We start from the raw sequence: 19,602 nt of genomic DNA, 5'->3' as shown, positions 1-19,602 counted from the left end.
TCTGTGCATGTTCTATATTCCAATAAATATATAATCAACCAATACTGGCTTCAGAGGTGGTACAACACGAATTTTTGCTTATTCTGTTTTGTTTTTTTTTTTTCTTGCTAAAGATATGCCACTTTGTTTACTTCAATAGATGTACTGTGGTGAGTTACTTTCCAGCAACGGACCTATCTGATTTACCAAAACCCATCCTATCATAATAAGATTACATCAAATGAAGTCATACAAACAAAATGCCTTCCATCCTTGTATTCTCCTAAAAATAATATGACAAAGTGATGGCTAAGGAGACTGAATAAACCTTTTTCTTTTATTTGCAGCATCTGACAATCCATTTGAGAGACAAAAGATATACCTGACCTATTTACCCAATCTGTCTAACTTTTCCTACTTTATGGCTTTGGCTGTTGCTTTTTCTACCAGGCTTTGCATTAGCTTATGTCACAAAGATTTTGCCCCTGAGTCTTACTTGCCAAAACTTAGTCTTCTCATGGGATTCATTTTTCCTCTTGCCATGCCTGTCCTCTTGCCATGCCTGTCCCTACTGTACTAAGCCTTCTGACTGGGACTTCTTGATTAGGGTATTACCAATCTTTTTCTCTGGACAGCCAGTATACCAATTACAATAATATATTCTTTACTTATGGTCATCTCTGAATCGAAAAAAATATCATTTTGTGGAATGACATAAATAATATTTTGCTCTCTAATGCCATTTTTCCATTCTGTTACATCTTTGGCCATACTAATATGAATACTCATATAACTAACTTTTAATTTATGTCTCTCACTATTTTGTAGTTATCACATTAAGAATGTACTTTCATTTCAGGACAGATGACTTTGTACCTTGGCTATATTTAGATTAATAATTACAGAAGTTTGACTCTGATGTTCAGAAGAAGGCTCAGATGGTAGAGGAAGTAGTGGATTTCTTGCATTTAAAGTCTTCAAGTAGTCAAAGGACACACAAATGCAGTTCTAAAATAAACTCCTTTAACATATAAATCACCTTACCTGTCTTTCTGCATTGTCTGTAAAGAGACCTGAGAAAAAGTAGACTACTTAGGTCCAGAACACAGGACCTAAAATCCGTTCTCACCTTAAAATCAGTGGAAATCGTTTAATCAGATTCAATGCAGGCAATGAAGAGAATACTGGATTTTTCTGCCCAAGTGGTGCTTTAGGAAGGCCTTGAGAATTACTGGAGGAGTTCTAAACTGCTTAAAAGGCTTTAGGTAAACATCATAGTTTTAACTGCAGAGGTGCTAGGGTTTTTTTTCCAATTTCAAAAAGAAGTGCTCTCTGAAAACAGAGACCACCAGTCTGCTCGCAGATTATTGATAAAACTAAATGGCAAAATGGAAACAGCTCTTTATCTCCTTAGAAAATAATTATATAAAAATCAAATTTAGAGGGAATACTCACGCGGAAATACTTATTCAAGTAAGTTAAATTAATAGGAGTTGGTCCTCAGTTTAGAATGAAAGGACTGACATGAAAGTGGCAAAGGTGTGTTTTTGTTAATTATTGTCATTTATAAATGATCAGTTCAATTAATCCTAAAAGATTATGACTGTGTTCTCATTTACATTGTCCTCTTTATACCTCTTCACAAGTGCACAGAGGCTTTGAAATGCTTGTAACAGTAATTGATACCTGAACAAAGTGGCTTTAGCACAGTTGAGAATAAGGCCTTTAATTTGGAATGTTTCAGATGCATTAAACTAACTTAAAAAGTACTATCATATTTTCATATTTTACAGTATTTTTATAAGAATATAATTCAAAAGTAGATTTAATTAAAAAAACCCGATGCCTTAAATGTGAAGTGATTAGTTTGCAATATCCACTAATCTCTTTTGGTAATTCCTCTCAATGTTTAATAAGGATTTTTACTCTATTGCATAAAGCCTAATATTCCTTATGCATTTTTACAACATTCAATGCAGTGACTGAAAGAGTTAGTATGGTTTATTATAAAGAAAACAACTCCCTTGGCCCTTAGATTCAGTCTAAAATTAGAAATTTAGATATCAGCTTTCAGATTTCAAATATTAGAACAATTTAACAACATGCTTAGGGTTGCTCATGGAAATCTTATATTCTTAGTGTGGTGTCTATCCATTAAGTAGTAATTCACTGAAATATTCACTTAATAACAGATTAGGAGCAGGACGCAGTTGCTGTGAAACAGTTTATTCCAAATTAAACACCAAACTGCGTATGTAGAAGTCACATTGCAGAGATATTTTTCCCATGACTGGGAGTAGCAGGACCAATGTACTGAGCACTTTTGTTTGTATTCTGGATCTCTTCAGTGCAGCCCTTAGTGTGGCACCTTTATGGCCATTGGGCATTTTATACTCTGTCACTTTACCTTGAAGAACATGATATGTACCTGGATATGTAGCACTCCCTTAGTTGAAAGGACAGTGCTATCTTTCCTCCCTTCTGTGTAATAACAGAATAGTTAGAACTTTTGCCCAAGAAAATAGAAATGAGTTCATTTTATCAGCCTAAGAGCCCTTCCCATTCCTAAGAAATAATTCTAGCCATCAAGGTATCGACTAGACCACATACAAACTAACCCTCTTATCGGAGCTTGGCTGCTGTCTAGATATGAACGCAGGAATCACGGGACAAGAAAGAGAGCAAGCAAAACTCCTGCCCTGCTAGAGGCAGAAGGTGAACTGCTCAGCCTCCGTGACTGTAGTCTGTCTGTACCAGTAATCCTGCCTGGTGTAAGTTTATTGGAAGACATATCATGGTAAGAACTTCCAAGAAGATAAAATAGTTTTCTTAACTATCGTCTTACAGTAATTCTGCATCCCTCATCCAGCCTAAATTTCATTTCTTCATTCCTCTGTTCCTTTGGAGCTTGTCCTCAGTCTTTTCATATTTCAGCAAGTGTACAGCTAGTTTGAACAATTTAAGATACTTGCTAAAAAGACCAAGGATACAAAAGAGTGTTTATTCCTGTTTACAAGAATTTACATAAAAGTGTATATTTTCTGGTTTACTGAACAGAAGAAGATGAAGAGTAACTTTGTTGGCACATCAGAAGATCTTTGATTAAAATGAAAGATTTAGAGTTTCAGCTGCAATAAAGGGTCTAGACTGCTGGATACTGCAATAGGCTCAGATACTAAATACTCATCCAGTTTGCAACAGAAGCAGAAGCTCATCAAATGTGATCCATGCTCCACTTCGTTACCACAAAAAGAAGAATAGTCTGATCATTCCATCTTTTATACCATATCTCTTCATATGGGAAAGCAGAAGATTAAATGATACAAGTCCTCAAAAGATCACTTACACTGGGATCACCACTGACAGGTACTCTTGTAAACATCTCTGATATTACACGATTCCATGAGAAGTGAGCTTTGGTAAAGAGGCAGCAATTATAACGTCACATGAAAGCAAATACACTGTTTTGACTCATTAGTGCAATCTTTAAGACTTCAAAAACTAATTTTCTTTTCAGGTAAGAATCTTTGTCATTGTCTATCAAGTTGGACTGTATATTTCATCAGGCCTATGAAAACCTCATGAAGTTCGACAAGGCCAAGTGCAAGGTCCTGCACATGGATCAGGGCAATCCCAAGTACAAGTACAGGCTGGGCGGAGAATGGATTGAGAACAGCCCTGAGGAGAAGGACTTGGGAGTGCTGGTCAATGAGAAGCTCAACATGAGCCAGCAATGTGCGCTGGCAGCCCAGAAAGCCAACTGTATCCTGGGCTGCATCCAAAGAAGTATGGCCAGCAGGTCGAGGGAGGTGATTCTGCCCCTCTGCTCTGCTCTCATGAGACCCCACTTGGAATGCGCATTCAGCTCTGGAGTCCCCATTCTATGAATACAGAAAAGTCAAAGCTCAGCTGGACTGAGCCAAGCTTTTCTCATTAGTGGCAGATGATTAAACAAAAGTCAACAGTTACAAGTTAGGGCTTGGGATCTTCAGGCTTAAATTAGGAATAACTTCTTCATTATAAAATTAGGAGAGCAGAGAAACAGATTGATCATAGAGGTCCTACCAAGACTCCACTAGACAAAGCATCAACTGACCCAATCTAGTATTGAATTTAGTCCTGATTCAAGTGGGAGGGTGCCTAGATGACTGTAAAGTGTCCTTTGAGCCAATCTGAAAACATGCATGTATGAAAACCTTTTTAAAGACTTTTTCAGAATCAAAATTAATCACACATTCAGAGAACAATGGTGTACAATCCCTGTTCACTCTTTTCTATGTGCAAGGTCATCTTCTTTTCCACTAATCACTCTTCCTTACATCCTTTCACTGACTCTTCTTTTTCTCCATCTAGTTCATCTACTTGTTCTTACCTTTCATACTTTTCAAAGCTCTAAGTCTCCCTACCTATTTGTTCTCTGACTCTAATGAGTTGCTCTTTGACATTTCTACTCCATCAGTGATAGTAGCCCAAACTATTCACTTCACGGTTTCTGGCACAGGAGTCTTAGCAATTTTACAAATAGAGTGCACTCCCTGAATTAGTGCATAAAGCCATTAACCTTTCATCTTTCACTTCCCATCTTGAGACCCACAGGATCTGGAAACGGCCAACTGATAATGGCTAGGTGTCATGGTTTAAACCTAGCTGGCAACTAAGCACCACACAAGCACTTGCTCACTCCCCCCATGGCAGGACAGGGGAGACAATCAGAAGGATAAAAGTGAGAAAACTCATGCATTGAGATAAAAATAGTTTAATACGTAAAGTTAAAGCTGTGCACACAAGCCAAAGTGAAACAGAGAATTCATTCACACTTCCCATGGGCAGGCAGGTATTCAGCCATCCCCAGGAAAGGAGGGCTCCATCACAGGTAATGGGTACTTGTAAAGACAAAATGCCATCACTCTGAACATGCCCCCTTCATTCTTCTTCCCCCAGCTATACATGTTGAGCATGACATCATATGGTGTGGAATATTCCTTTGGTCAGTTGGTGTCAGCTGTCCCAGCTGTGTCCCCTCCCAACTCCTTGTGCCTCCTCGCTGGTGGGGTTGTTTGAGAAGCAGAAAAGGCCTTGACTCTGTGTAAGCACTGCTCAGCAATAACGAAAACATCTCTGTATTATCAAGATTGTTTTCAGCACAAATCCAAAACATAGTCCCATATTATCTATTATGAAGAAAATTAACTCTATCTCAGCCAAAATCAGCACACTAGATAAAAGGCCGACGAGAACTGCGGATATCTATTTTAAAAGTTTGCAATGATGTAGAAGCATCAGGTTCAAAAATACCGTAAGGGACAACCTTCATTATAATTATTATAATCTTATTATGGTTTCTGTGCTCATTTTCTGTCTCACTGTAAATTTGCTACCTACTTACATTTTGTCTTATCTTGCAAGCTCTGCAAGCTAGCCAGCACACTTTCAATGATCTTGACAAAGAACTTCACAAAAAAGGTTCATATCCTTTTTAATCTCATATAAACTGATGACTAGAATAAGCCTCTGTGAAACTATATGCGTTTAAGGAACTTATTTAACCTTAAAAGTGTTGATTCAGAAATTAAGAATCATTCTATTAACAATGGACATAATTTAAAAGAAATTCTTATGGTTCAAAAAAGGAGCTGAAATTCTGGCTTCTTTTTACGGAAAGCAGTTCTTCTTTATTTAGAAAATAATTTCTTTCATGACAAAGTCATCCAAAGGACCCACAGGTTACCATAGACATAAAAGAGAAGGCAGATAAAACACAGTATAAACCAAATTGAACTTTAATATAAAATCCACATATACATAAGTGCAGCAAACCTAGATGAGATATTCGTAACATATTGGACTTGTTATTTGAGAGTACATCAAACTCATTACCAGTCTCGGATGACACAAAGAGAAACAAGGGTCTGCACACTTGTTATAGGTTGAAGCGTGGCTTGGTTATCTGTCCTGAACAGCAGCAGTACCCCAAGAGACCAGAGAAAAAATTATGGTTTGGAGGTCACAGTCCTTCCCAGATTTCTCTTTGCTTTGATGGAGGTGTAAACCACTTCATTCTTCTATGTCAATCCTCTTATTACTCTTAGAGCATAAGTTCAGCTTATGCAGAGTTTTTGCTTCCCAAACTTCCTGCTCTCTGCTGATGTGTCTGCATATAGAAAAATGGAGTGCATAGTCCTTTTTGTCTCCTCTGAGGACAGTCCATGCAAACAGATATCTTGCTTTTGAATTAAAGAGTTTATTCCCCATAAATTGTAGATTCCATGGCAGGAACTTTCATTATCAGCTTACTGAGAAACTACAGCAAAGTTCTAAGAAGAACCACCACACTTATCTAACTGCCAATGGCCTTTCCTCATGCCCTATGAGTGAAAAAAAGAGTCATTTCAGTAAGCATAAAAAAGGATCAGAAGGAAATGCAAATGTTTGTGCAGCTAATTATATATGTGAGGCAACAAGCTGTAGAAACAGGGAGCTAAGAAGCCTTGCATTTTTTTCCACATTTTCCTTTCTTAATTTTGATCATTTCCTCATTCTGTCTTTGTTTTCCAATTTATGAAATGTGAATAGTAACAATGGAGATCTTTTAAAAATAAAAAAATGAGGAAAAAAAGCTCAACAATTTAGTTTTTCTTCCTGAGAAAAAAACTGATGAATATTCCTTTCATATTGGTAGATTTCAGAATGGCCTTGTGAAACATTTACAAGTATTTGCTGAGGTTTTCCAAAACAGTAAATTGTATTCTCATTTGATTATGCATGAAATGCAATAAGCAGTAGATAGATACACAATACCTCTTACTTCATTAATAAAAGAAGCTACTGTAAATATCTTATGTTACAATTAGCAGAATAGGATTTTGCAGTCAGGTCAATCACATGATGTTTTCTCTCTGTTTTCCTTTTTTACCTGTACCTTAGCAAAGAGAATTCCATATGTTTGCAAAACCAGATAAAAACCAAGGAGTGAAGCCTGGGTCCTCAGAAGCAGTCAATATAATTGTCTCAGACACATTGTAAAACTGCAAATAAAAGAACAAGCAAGTTGCAGAGCTGAAGAATGTCACCCATTTCTGTAGCTCTTGTCATTCTTCAGCTCTGCAAATGAGTTTTGGGCAGAAGATGTAGTTTATCAGGTGTCTCTGTGTGTATCTCTGATCCAAAGGAGTGGGTTTTTTTTTCCAGCTTGCTGCTTCTTTTAGTCTCATTGAAAAAAAAGCCCTCAGGAGACAATGGTGGTGGTAGCAGTTCTTTGATAGTCTAGTCACAGGGGTTAAAAAAATTAGAGATTTCAATACTGATCCCAAGACCTCTGAAAAATTGTCTCACAAAATTAGTTGTCAAGATGCAGATGCAAAATTTAAGCCTTTGTTGTATTCAACCCCCCCAAAACCGGGGAGGTCGCAGGGAGCAAAACCCCTCTCCTGCCACCAGAACCACCCCCCCTCCACATCAAACCATGACATCAGATAATGTGAATTCAAGTGCTTCTCCACATTTTTTCCTGTGTAAGGTCTATCTAGTGCGAAGAAGGACACGTTTACTATATTCAAAATATGATAAATTAGTTCATATATATCTTATAGTGTCACATACAGTTACTTACACCAGTTATGCACCCAACTGATTCTGTAGCTGTGTTCATCAGCATAAATTAGTATATACTGGCTCAGTCCTAAGCTTCATAGCTTAGTATCTTGTTTCCAACAGTGTCTATAAGGAAATTCCTAGAGAAAAGCAAAAACATGCCAACCATATTGACTTTTCACCTTAGCACAGATACTTTCAGCTCAGAAACTTGTAATGGGACGGCATCACTCATGATGAGATTGCCTTCATTGCTTTGCAGCCTGCATTATGAAAAAATTGAGAATCTCCTGACTTAAGAGTGTAGTGAAAGTTCGTGAAAATTACATAGGCGTAGTGCTGAGAAATCATTTGGTTTTATCACTTGCTAAGGTTGGACAGATTATGAAAGCATGGAAAAAAGATCAGGTAAAATATAGTTTTACCTACATGCATCCCATTCTGATCATTTGCTAATGAGTGCCATTAATGTGTGGCTTTGTAGGATTTACAGAGGTGGAAGAGAAAGTTCACGATGTTCAGTATCGTAAACTTATATCATTTCATGCAACGTGTCTTCCTCCTTGAACTGTCACTATGCATCTTACAAGTCTTACATATAGCCCGTAGTTTTGAGAAAAAAAGAAGAGTATAATTTACAGAACAATAATGAATCAACTAGGTAAATCTTCCAAAGCCATGAAGGATTCTCTTTCGATCATTTCAAAATGATGGGAGAATTCACTAGCTACAGTTTCAATCACCTAATTTCCTCAAGATCCATATTAACGTGCTGAGTGTTATTAAGACAGATGTCTGTAGCTGTGTAAATTCCCTGTGATGAAAAAGTATCTGAATAAGCAGGAAATTAGTCCTGAAATGTTGTAAAATCCTGCACTGTTAATATACCCTGAGGAGGATGTTACAGCTGGGGTTTAGATGTACTTATATAAAGCTCCCTACCTTGGAGCTAATGAAGAGATACTGACAGTTTTGCTGCAATGTCTGTAAAGTGTTTTAATGACTACAGATTAATCAGTTTCTAAAGCACCATTCCCTAGTGGTTCCCCACCCCAAAAATCATAACCCAAAACAAGCAACCGAATGTCATTAATAATTAAAAAAAAAAAAGAAGAATAAAACAGCAAGGGAAAAACAAAACAAAACCCCCAGCTCTCACGTCTTCATGTCATGAAAGCTAGAAGCATTTATAGTCACATTCTCCAAAAGAAAAAAAAAGCCAGAGATGACACTGGATTTAGTGGAGCAGTCAGTTAATTGTTACGGTGAGGGTTTTAATTTTCTTCTCAATGTAAATCACAATTGAGGAAAGCATCTGCCACCTCTGATATTTCCTGAGCAGTAAATTTAAATGGATTAATCACGCTGCTTGTTCTGAAGTTCTGAAGAATGATGGGCACTTGCCAATGGGCTGTGGAGTCCCTGGCTCATTGATTTTTAGCTGTCTGGGGGGAACTGGTGGGGCTATGAAATGTTTTAAATAGGAATTAAAAAATAAATCATGCTCAAACATTTTTTGCCCACCTATTTCCACGCCCTATCATCAGAAACTGATTAAAATATTTTCCTGGAGACCAAGTGGGTTTGCTAGCAGACAATCAGAATAGGATTGTACTTGATCACAGTCAAATGAGAATTATAATGTTGACTTTGTGCTGGAACATTTTTACTAGTCCAACAGAATTTCTTAATATAGTGATCCATACAAAATGTCTCAGCCAATGGCCATTTCTCCAAATATCTTCAGTGAGTTCTGTGTTCTACCTGAAATGTGCAACCTCCCACTCCAGAGTTCATGCAAATAACTTGCAGAGCCGTGTGAACCGTTTATGGACAACTGGCTTGTCACAAGGTGCCTTTCTCTTTCTTTAGAACTGTTGAATCTCAGTCCTAGGTTACATTGTAAGATGTGCCCTAAAGTATGTATTCTATCACCATCTTCATGATGTGTTGAGACCAGGTGGGGCAATGTTTTTCTTGCCTTCTCCTTCCAGACTATCTTCTGTTAATGGGCCCATCAATGCCTTGCCGCATGACTCACGGATAACTCCCTCCAGGAGCGATCTCTGTTTAATGGGCAATCAAGGATCCACCGCCAGACTCACAGAACAACATCGGCCCCATGGTGAGATGCTCCAGCCAGGAGGGGAGGGGGCGCCTTGGCGACTGCGCCCGGGCGCGGGAAAGCGGCGGCGGCGGCAGTCGATCGGGCTCCGGCAGTCACCGGGGGCAGACCGGGCCCCCCCGCAGCACCGCCGGCCCTTCGGAGGCGGCCCTCGCCCCTCGGCGGGATCGCTGCTTCCGCGGAGCCACGTCTGCCGTTGCAGGAGGACCGCAGCCACCGTTTTGATCGGACTGCTGCCAGCACCCTGACCAGCAGGGTGTCAGGTCGTATTCTGGCTCTGTCAGTGGGGTTTTTTTGTGTACTATCGCATTTGTATTTTTTTTCCCTTCTCTTTAATCTTCCTAGTAAAGAACTGTTATTCCTACTCCCATATCTTTGCCTAAGAGACCCTTAATTTCAAAATTTTAGGAATTCGGAGGAAGGGGGGTTTTACATTTTCCATTTCAAGGGAGGCTCCTGCCTTCCTTAGCAGACCCCTGTCTTTTCAAACCGAGACAATCTCATTTAAAAAAAAAGAGGCTGGCGGGTGGGGAGAGGGGGTGGGAAGCCAACTTTCAGAGTCCGCCCATTGTTAATCTTACAGGTAAACAAGGTCTGTAGCTGCAATGGGGACTTGCACAGTTCTAAATATGAGAGAAGATGGTACACGAAAAAAATCTCTAATTTAAGAAACATGCTGCACTGCTTAAGAGAAGCTCCTGATCCACAGAAAGACATGGAAGAAGAAGCTAGGAACTAGAAAACATGTTAAGATTCACTTGTAAGAAAGCCTTTGCTTTTCTAAAGAGGGTACATCATGCTTTTGTACTTCTGGGCTTTTTTCATCCTTTTTAGAAAATGTCTTGTCTTTGTGTTTCTCATATTCTTACTTCTTATTTATTTTATTTATTATTTTTTTTTTTTTGCATTTCCCTGCCTTAGAGTGTATTTCAGAAATATAATACACATTTGTTCATTCATTATTTTAACCAAAAATAACATTTTCTAGTATTTCAATGTGGCTATTAAAAAGAGACTTTTTCCCATTTTTCCTGTGCCTGAGCTGAAATTAATCATACTGAAGGCCTATAAACCATTCAAAAATAAATGCTGCCAAAACTCATCAGCCTTGCAGAACTGAAATGATGGGAGGATAAATAGTTGCTTTGGTGACATTAGTTGTATATTTGTATGAAAGAGAAAAAATCATGTAAGGTTAGTCATGAACATATGGCTGAAATCTCTTCTGCTTTCATTTTCTAACTGAAGCATTGATTTAAGTGGCCTATGAAATAGCAAGAAGTATAAGTAGATAACTGCTTTGGCTGTACAAATTAGCTGCTTTTAAAGATATTAATGCCTATGTAGGTATGATAGAGAACATCCTAAGGATCTCAATACGTCTCATGTATATTCACTAATTAAGCTTCACAATAAGCTTGCAAGTTAGATAAAGAGTATGAATAGATTTTTCCGTGCACAAAGCAGTACCAGACCGGAAAAAGATGAATGTAAACCAATATTTTCAAAAATGGAAAGACAATTCAACTTTTTAATGAATTTAAAATGGACATGATCACCTTTTTGAAGTCTTAGAAATGTTGCCATGAAAAGCGTAATACCATAGGATTCAGATTCCTATCAATGTCCCAAGCAAAAAAGAAACCTCTCCTTTGAAGGAACATCATTTCATTAACATCATGCTCTCTTAGCTATGCTCAGATGAATCAGGGGTGATTCACAGAATGGACAGCCAACTGCTGCATTTTCTTATCTCAGTGCCAACATTGATAAGAAGCTTCTTATTCAGGTTGGAACTACAGTTAAAAAAACATACGGTTGTTTGAACACAGAGTTTATAATTTACACTATGAATGGAAGGGTATAAATTACTCTGTTTTTTCTGTTGGGTTTGTCAGTACATGGAATAAAGCAAAGAGTAACAGTCCCTGTGCCAGTAGTGTATTATTAAACTCAGACAACATAAAGACTGGATGATCAGACTATGATGATGTTCCTAAACTATAATAAAACTTCTTTTTTTTAACTCAGAAATTCTTTTCTAGAAAAAGTTGGAAAAATACAACATTTTCTTTCAGTGATACATTCGGTCTGACCAACTCTTTTCTTCCAGTGGTGGACAAGCAATGACAATTTCTTCTCAGAAAGTATATTGGGGTAGGATTTAAATGAGAAAAGGTACAGGGTTTGTCAGACAAAGGAATGATGGGAGACTGAAGGGCAAAGAAAGGACTGGAGAACACATAGAATGGGAATGTGATTTGTCTGTCTACAAAGATGACAGGTACCAAATATCCACATGTGCTTCCCTATAGCATGGGATTATTGAAACTAGTAAAAATAGTCTTGCCAAAAAAGAGAAAAAGCACAGAAATAACAAAACAAACAAACAAAACCCATCCAAGTGTCTCTTGCTGGGAAATTATCCAGAATTAGGTTTCATATGCAATCAATGTATTAAGTGAATCTGGGTTATTCTGTACAGTTGATTTTGATATGATTGTTTGCCTGACTTCCTGCTCAGGTGTCTGTCTGGACAGATGTATATGACACATCTACATGATACCTGAAGAGGAAACTGGACTTTCCAAGACTTGTTTTAAAGTTTTAGAAAGCAGGCATTCTTTATTGCAGCGCTGGGTGCACGGGGGATTTCTCCTCCTAGCGTGCACACCGGCTTCTGGACAGAAAATTAGTTATACACTACAATGATACATAATTCATAACATATTTACATATTCTTAAACAATTGGTTAATTTTCTCTCGCTTTTCATGTAAATTACTTCGCATGCTCAGTTTTCCTCCTCCTTCCCTTTCTTTTGGGTCTGGGGTGTAATTAGGGTAGGTGGTCTGTGAATCGGTGGTCGCGATCTCCCCCTGCCGGAATTACCTTTTCCCCCAAGTCACTGCATGTTCACAGTTTAGAAAAACATGATAACAAAGTTTATGCAGTTTCTGCAGTTTCTGGGATGTTCCCTCCAAGGGCAGACAGTTCTTGATAAAGAGTCTCTGTTTTAATCACTGCTGACAGCTTCAAGGATGGACGTCTTGTTAGTTTCTTTAGGTATGTGTAAATCACCTACTGCCTACTGAACCCTTCATGAAACTGCTACACAAAACTTTAACTCCTTTATTGTTGGGTAACATACATAAACTCATGCATAAGGTAAAAAATACACAATATGAGTCTGAGTTATCTGGATTTAGGTAGTTACAGAATTTTATCCTGGTTTTGTCAGCCAGGCTCCAATATCTTGTGGCTGCCATGTCACATATAGTTGAACATGTAATGTGAGTAGAGATAGGTCTGAGCTCCAGGCAGTCCGCTTTACCTCCTTTCTCCCAGATCTACTAAGGAAGACAGATTTCTCCAGACCTGAGGTAGAGTGAGCGTCAACATACAGATAGTAGCTAATCATTGAAGGCAAAGGCTGATTATCCTAAAGTGAGAGCTCGAGCCAGGTGTCCTGCTCTGTACTCTCTCATATGCATAGTATAAATATATTTAAACTATTGTGTATATCATAGAATCACAGAATCATTTATGTTGGAAAAGATCTTTAAGATCATCAAGTCAAATCGTTAACCTAGCACTGGAAAATACATCCGCTACTAAAACATGTATCTAAGCACCACACCTATACATCTTTTAAACACCTCCAAGAATGGTGACCCAACCACTTCCCTGTCCAGCCTGTCCCAACGCTTGACAACTCTTTCAGTGAAGAAATTTTTCCTTGTATCCAATCTAAACCTCCCTGGTGCAACTTGAGGCCATTGCCTCTTGTCCTATTGCTTGTTACTTGGGAGAAGAGACACTTGCCTCACTGCAACCTCCTTTCAGGTAGTTGTAGAGAACGATAAGGTCTCCCCTCAGCCTCCTTTTCTCAAGGCTAAACAACCCCAGTTGCATCAGCAGCTCCTTATAAAGTTTGTGCTCTAGACCCTTCATCAGCTTCGTAGCCCTTCTCTGGACATGTTCCAGCACTTCAATGTTTTTCTTGTAGAGACAGGTCCAAAACTAAACACAGTAATTGAGGATTTTGTTTCTTCTGCTCGCATTGGAAACAAGCAGCCGGGAAGTGGAGTTCCTAAGCAGAAGGTACGGATTGCTTTTGCAAAGCTATACTGGCGTGCATGGCACTTCTGCTTTCTTCCTTTCTAAGCTCCTCATGTGACTAATATGCTTAGGAACAGTCTAACCCTTACTGTGTAGGCTCTTTGGTGTTTTGAGTGTCTTTTATTCTCTTGTTCTGCATGTAACACAATGTTATCTCTGATTTTGATGTTCCCAACTCTTCTGTTGTAGAAACAAATAATAATAATTACAGCAATTTATCTCTAAGAAATTACTCTTTTAGAAGTAAAATATGTGTTCGTTTCTTATTATACAAGTATTGCACCTGTTTTCAGCTAAGAGCAGGATCACAAATGCTACGATTCAGGGAGCAGAGCAGAGACTCAGGAAGTTAATATAATGTGTTGATTTCTTTATGAAGAAGTTGTCAGCTTATGAATTCTTAACACTATGCAATTAGTAACTACCAGTGAAAACACATCCTCCTCAGGACATCAGCAAATCCATGAATTTCAATAAAGTAACAACTAAAGCAATTAACAAGTGAACACAAAATCAATTATTGTGAAACAGGCTAGAACAAAACAATGACAAATGCTAGATTTAAAACAAGAACAGAAAAAAAAATCAGCATTTCAAACATAAGTAACAACAGTCTACACATACTAATACATATAAGAATGATATATCACATACAAAGATTTGCATGTGCACACAAAACACATTTAAAATGCAGCGTTTAAACCAAAATCCACAACCAATCCTACCTATACGCATTAGCAGATGACTGCTCTTCGATCTTCTTAAGTAGTATGAAAGATCCCAAACTTGTGGCTTAAACCAAAGAGATATTAATGAGAGGAATAGAATTAGAAATAAAAAAAATGTGTTTTTTTTATCTTGTAAGTCTTTTAGTTTTAGCTTACAAACAAAGGAAGCCAGCCATGAGCGTATATGATATACTCCAGAGATCATAATCCTTCCTTAAAGGACAGCACACAGAAGCTTGCCGACTTTTTAATTTTTATAGCAAAGTGTTTCACTGCAATGTCCCATGTATACAGCCTCTAAACATCTGAGTATATGATGTCACTAGCTCGACATATATACAGTCTTGCTCTTGCAAATGATGTCAGAGGACTCATTGTCCATGGTCAAGTTGCCATGACTTCACAGAAAGGAGTCCTCTTAGATGCCTGATAATTAGTGAGCTAATTAAGACATTCAGAGACTTACTGCTTTGTAGCAGATTGCTCTTGTTGATTATGTTTCAAAGGCTAGATGGCAGCATTGTCAACTCCCATGATTTTTATCGTAAGTTTCCTGATATTTGATATTTTCCTTAAAATGACAACTATCGGAATACCAAGTTTCCCTGAAAATCTCAGTGTTTCTTTAAAGCTGTTTTCGGTTGTCTGATGGTCAGAAATATGGCTGGAGCTCAAAAAAGAGGGATAATAAAACTGATGGGTCAGAGTCTAAGAACAATTTTATGCAGCTGACAACTAATAGCATTATTTAAATCACTAAATAAATCATGTACAATAGAAGAAATGAGAACAAAAGAATTCTCCAGTTCCCCTCTCAGAATTAAGAAGATAAAGCCCAGTGCAGGTGGAGAAAAGCATTCCTCCCTTTTATTTTCAGGATTAATGTTATTTTTAGGATATCAACTAGAGACAGTCATCTCAGACTTCCACAGAGCCTTATCAACTTACCTGTTCTTATCGTTTCTCCACTTTGGCCTATTGTCTTTTTATATAAGATACTCAAATCAGAGATCATCTATTTTTATATTGCTGCCAAATGCCAGGTACAACTCCAATGTGAAATAAATAAATAATTACAATATTAATAATGTCAAGTATTCATTAAAAAGACTGTCACTACAACCTTCCAGGAGTAAATTCTTTTTATGCTTGTAATCAGTTATGAAATATTCATTTGTTGTTGATCCTGTATACTGCAGTTAATTTGTCAGTAATTATATGAAGAAAATTACTGATATTACACAGTGTTTGACTACTCATTCTGCTACCAACCCATACTTGGATTATGAGATATCCACTATTTAATAAATTTTAACTTTCAGTTAAATATCTCGTTTAGATCACATTGCCTGTATTTTTAAATTTCTTTAAATGGCGTTAACCTTTCTTATACCTACCTTAAATTTCTTCACTTATTTCAAACACATGAAACTCATTACATGGTAAAATAATTAATAGCATAATTTATTGATATAAACTCTAAGTAGAATTGTTCAACCTTGCTGAAATTTACTGTAGAAGAATAATTCTTCTCAATCTTATATGAGAAGTCTGACTAGTCTGTATTCTTTTTGCATGTGCTTTGAAATATTTCCAAACACAGTGGATTTTTACTCCCTTTTCACATTGACCTTTCAACTACATATTCTGTATTTCATTCTTGCACAATGACTCTAGGTTTTTATTTTTCAGTCTTACTCCTCTAGACACCTAAAAAGACTTTCAGGCAAAGTGTGGATCCCAGTGTAATGTAAACCTATTGTGTATTCATTTCACTAAATTCCTTCCTCAGAGGTCCACGGGTTAAACATGTACAGGCACTGAGTTTTGGAGACACTGATGTAAATGACCTCTCTTTATGAAGAAATCAAATTAAGTAAACCTTTCGTTCTGTCCACTCCTTATATAATGTAGTGCTAACACTTGCTATAACTGCTATTCTTTAAAAATATACTATATATATTCTCCATATTGAGTATTGAAAGCCAAGGGATTTGACTGTTGGCAAGGAATTTATGCTCAGAAAAAGTTTATCTTCAGAAAATGTCATTTCCATTATATATAAGTAAATACATAAATCAATAACACATATATGTACATATATATCAACTTTTTTAATCTGATACAATTTTTCCCACAGATTTAAATTTTCTGTAAGGCAAATATAAAGGGTAGATTTAACTTCAGGATGTTCTGACCAAAACTAGAATGGTTTAGTTTTTTAATTAAGTTTACCACGTTGTTTCAAATCATCTGACAAACCAATAAGCTCTATCACCCTATCAGTACATCACACTATGGACATTGCTTTTATAGACCAAGCTTCAACAGGGTTAATATATTCCTATAGTGAAGTCTGAGTTTTCCCCTGATCAAGTGCTTTGGCACATTGTGAAAGGCACAATATTCTGAATGAATGCTGTGAATTCCAGAAAAATGTTAGAACGATGCATAGATTTTAGGTGTAGGTTTTCATAAGAAATTAACTCTTAATGCAGCTGAGATAAAGGGCAATACAAATATTATAATCATAGTCAAATTGTCCAATTAATTCAGAAACTATCTCTTACAAAGATAGGTGTAAACTACAAATCAAGTTTAATTACCTTATTTAATTTAACTGTAAAGGAAGAATTGTTTGATTTTATTTTAACCTGCATAAAAGTAGATGAGCAATGTATTAAACATTCTTCTCCCAACATGCAATTTACTTCAGCTAATTTTAAATTGCAAAAAGAAAAAAAAAAGAAGAAAAAGAGAAATGTGAAAATCTAAAAAAAAATCCTTTGACTTTCAATTAAATTTAGGATCCTCTGTGCCTAATGGATCATTGGAAATGAGACTTGAGGTTTTTTATTCGACTTGTTTACCTAATTTTTCTTTAAAAGGGAAAAATTTTGACTCAGTGAAATAAAATGTCCTGAACCTCTCCATCCTTAGATAGCACCATGTAAATCTTTCTAGAAATGTCAGATTCATGTAATATCCCACCAAATGATTTCCAGATATTGCATGTTAAAAAAATACTGAGGTTACTCCGGACTCAACTTTTGGAAGATACCCAGCCTGGGAAATGTAGAATTTCCCATACTGCAGTCTTTTTTCCCTTCAGTGTAACAAGCACTGACCTTGTGCATGTTGCAGCTGAAGATATATACTTCTACACTTAAACTGAGATGGATATTAGAAATTTTGATCTCTACCTCAAATACCTCTCTGCTGAGCCAGCCACTACTTATCAACCACCCAAAACCAAGCATGTCCATGGAGCAGAGGAGCAGGCTGCACTGCAGGGTTCAGAGAGCTGGGAGTGAGGACACAGGGGCGAAATCATGGCTGGCAGATCAGTGGCCTCACCCACATGGGATGCAGCCCCATGGTACCCCCACAAGAAGAGCAAAACAAGTTTGGTGATGGTACCCAGGGCCACCCACAGCCCAGACCTCCAGGCAGGACCACAGTCATGGAGCAAGTCCCCAGCTCAAGTCAAGAGACCACAGTCAGGAGGACACAATGATAGGAACAGACGCAGCTGCAGTATTGCTCAGGCAATGATGAAATGTAAGGGTCTTAGTTTAAACAAAGCTTCTGAGCAAAAAGGGGCTGGGAAAGAGGAGGGAGGTGGCCCTTCCTCTCAACCCCATAAGACAGCTGTTCCCACACAGCCCAAGGTTATGCAGCTGCACACCTGAGAGCTATCCCTGAGCATTGGTAGTCAAAATCAGGGCCTTGACAGTATCATTGGTATTGAAAAGCATTGAGTTCAACAGACGTACCATAATACTTGCTGATCTCTAATATCAGAATGAATAATTATTAAAACATCTCAGGAGCTAATAATCTAAAGGTTATGTAATGAAATACATGACAAGCAGTAATAACTATAAAACTTTGGTTGATGACAATGCATGTTCAGCTAAAAGTGAATCTGTAAGAAATAAATCATCAGTTACCCATCTGAGTACAACCACCATGCTTTTATAAAAGACTTTGCCAAGCCTGCACAGAGCTATCAGACACACCTATATGACATAACTTTGTGTGTATTTCCAGAAAAATATTCTTTTAGTGGGTGTCATTATGCATCAAAACTGAAGGGGCTGGTCTTTGAGGAAAAATGAAATGAACCAGATATACTCAGCTTCCCCACACAATAGGAAGACCTATAGGAGAGATACATAGTTTTCTTTCTTGGAGCTGGAGTGTGATGATGATCATAGAATCATAGAATGCTTAGGGTTGAAAGGGACCTCAAAGTTCATCTTGTTCCAACCCCCTTGCCATGGGCAGGGAAACCCTCCACTACACCAGGCTGCTTAGAGTCTCATCCAACTTGATCTTGAACACCTCCAGGAATGGAGCATCCACAACTTCTCTGGGCAACCTGTTCTAGTGCCTCATCATCCTCATTGCAAAAAATTTCTTCCTTATATCTAATCAAAATCTACCCTCTTTCAGTTTAAATCCATTGCCCCTTGTCCTATCACTACACACGATAGTAGTCCAGCTTTCCTGTAGGCCTCCTTTAAGTACTGCAAGGCTGCTATAAGGTCTCCTCAGAGCCTTCTCTTCTACAGGCTGAATAGCCCCAACTGTTTCAGCCTGTCTTCATAGCAGAGGTGCTCCAGCTCTCAGATCACCTTTGTGGCCCTCCTCTGGACCTGCTCCAATAGCTCCATGTTCTTGTGTTGGGGAACCCAGAGCTGAACACAGTACTCCTGGTGATGTCTCACGAGAGCAGAGCAGAGGGACAGAGTCACTTCCCTTGACCTGCTAGCCACACTTCTTTTGATGCAGCCCAGGATATGGTTGGCTTTCTGGGCTGCAAGAGCACATTGTCGGCTCATGTTGAGCTTCTCATCCACCAGCACCCCCAAATCCTTTTCCTCAGGGCTGCTCTCAATCCATTCTCTGCCCAGCCTGTACTTGTGCATGGGATTGCCCGGACCCACGTGCAGGACTTTGCACTTGGCCTTGTTGAACTACATTAGGTTTGCACAGGCCCACCTCTCCAGCCTGTCAAGGTCCCTCTGGATGGCATCTCTTCCCTCCAGCATAT

Source organism: Tauraco erythrolophus, chromosome 3 (assembly GCF_009769465.1).
Source record: "Tauraco erythrolophus isolate bTauEry1 chromosome 3, bTauEry1.pri, whole genome shotgun sequence".
NCBI lineage: Eukaryota > Metazoa > Chordata > Aves > Musophagiformes > Musophagidae > Tauraco > Tauraco erythrolophus.
Note: the sequence above shows the minus strand (reverse complement) of the source record.